This window comes from Penaeus vannamei, chromosome 26, assembly GCF_042767895.1.
Source record: "Penaeus vannamei isolate JL-2024 chromosome 26, ASM4276789v1, whole genome shotgun sequence".
NCBI classification, from domain to species: domain Eukaryota; kingdom Metazoa; phylum Arthropoda; class Malacostraca; order Decapoda; family Penaeidae; genus Penaeus; species Penaeus vannamei.
Genome location: NC_091574.1, coordinates 20,247,737 through 20,250,236, shown reverse-complemented (window position 1 = coordinate 20,250,236; position 2,500 = coordinate 20,247,737).

Below are 2,500 nucleotides of genomic sequence, written 5' to 3'. Positions count from 1 at the left end.
CGTTATGAGATATGGAGATCATCACACTTTCTATTCAGAGATTGAACTTCAGGAGTAAAACTGCACATTTTTTTTCTTGGAAAAGAAATAGATATGAAAAAGGTATTTGTCCCTTGCCAGGAGCATACCTTTCCTAAACGTTTAGTCTTAGGGATCTAAATTGCTTTTGATGAGTATTTAAGGTACATTATGAACTTGTTAACTTATGCATCTGTGGCATATGAACACTGCACACATTATGGAAGCATAAGCTAAAGCAATACAGTCCATCACATTAAAACCCAAAATGCAGAATTAGATAAGAGCTGAATCATTAACAAGACATAAACAGTCTGATTTGATTTATGGCTTACTATGCTTGCTTTTCAAAAATATGTGTCATGCTATAACAGTGAAAATTTTGAGTAGTGAGAGCCTATATATATATTTTTTTATCCAAGGCAAAGGAGAAACACCTTTTTGGCCATATAATTCATACCCCAGTGCATTCAGTGTTTTAAAAAATATACATATGGAGATATACAAGAAAGGACATACAAGCATGTGTGTGAACACAGACACAGACACAGATACAGACATAGACACAGACATATATACACAAGTACACTAACTTAACATGCACGCAAATGTGCACGTGCACATACTCACATGCATGCCTACACACACACACACACACACACACACACACACACACACACACACACACACACACACACACACACACACACAATACAAATTCAGTCACTCACACTCATTCCCCTTTTGATATAAACAGACAAAAGCAACCTGACAAATACTCATGCTAGTTACAAAGACAAAACTTCTCATGATATTTTCTTAATTATCTTTTAAGGTAAAGGATAAACAGCTACCGTTTCTATACGATATTAAAATATCCAAAGCACATGAATATAAAAATGCACACTTTGGAACCAACATGCATTCTATTCATACATATAGGCATAGACACAAAAGGTATTCACATACATACTCAAGCACAGTATAGGCAGTCATATACAGAAGACAGATGCAGTGATACAAACTTGTGCTTAAATATAAATTTGAAAATAGGCATTTTTTCTTCTCCATTTTCTGCGTCCTTTTCTTATTTCTACGAAGCTATATAATCCTATATAAAACACTTCGCAAAACACTGTCATGCCCTTTAGGGGGTGAAACATGTGGCCTAAATTTAACTCTGTAGTAAAAGAAATATAGTAAATCTTGGTCATGCTAAACTGCAATATATTTGGATGATATGGAGCTTTGTTATCATTGCTATTTTTTTCTGCATTTTTATCCAAGTAGAAAAAAGAAAAGAAAAGAAAAGAAAAAAAAAAAATCCTTCATGAAATGTAAGTTTATTGCTGACATGCTTGTTGAAAATGTATCAGGTGTCTATTTACCACTATTATTTTTCAACTGTCCCATCCAAATGCAGTGCAGAGAGGCTTTTGTTACGACAGCTTTTATTCACTATATCTCTGTTAGGGCAGATGTTCAGGGGGAAGGGTTCACTAAATAGGGCACAATACACAACACGTCTAGAAAAATCTGCTGATGTGAATTTCTAGGCATGCAAAGTTCACAGCAACTTATTTCAAACTCTCCATACATTAAAAAATATTAATGCTGCCTTATTTTTTCTAAAACTCTTTTTTTTTTTTTTTTTTTTTACTTTTTATGACTTTTTGTCACAGAATAAAAACAGAGCCTTACTAAACAGCTATTGTTTAAAAGCTTTGTTCTATTTGTTTGTTTTTTAGTATTATTTAGTTATTTATTTTTTAAGATACAGATACTCACTCACAAGCATCCTACAAGCACAGACATTCAAGGTTAGAGTTCTATGTTATCTCGTGAGAAGGAACTATATTTGCTTATGTTTTCCGCTTCATTTCCATTCTCTTATGCTAATCTGGACTCCAATTTAAGATTATGTATGCAAATATAACTATATATACTACTTTTTTCTTTTCATCATTTTTTTTTGGAAAAGTAAAGATGAATATCACATTTTTATAGAGACAAAAAGGGAAGAAAATCTAAAGTATAGGTAACTAAATGATAATATCAATATATAGATAAATAAATATAGATATGCAAATATGTTGGTGAATATGAAGACAGACAAATGAAGACGCACACACACACACACACACACACACACACACACACACACACACACACACACACACACACACACACACACACACACACACACACATTCATACTTTCTCTCTCTCTCTCGCTTTCTCTATCATCTGTAACCTAAATTACAGTTGTCAGGGCAACATAAAAACATATAATTATGTATTTCTTCCCATACTATAAATGAGACCTTATGTTCATAATTGGCAAAATGCCAGGAATGCTTTTACTTAAAATATATGCTGTATACAACTTTACCTTTTAACAGCATCACAATATTATTAGGTACTGCAATATAAACATTGAGTTACCATTATATAACACAATTCTATTAGAAACAAAGACTGAG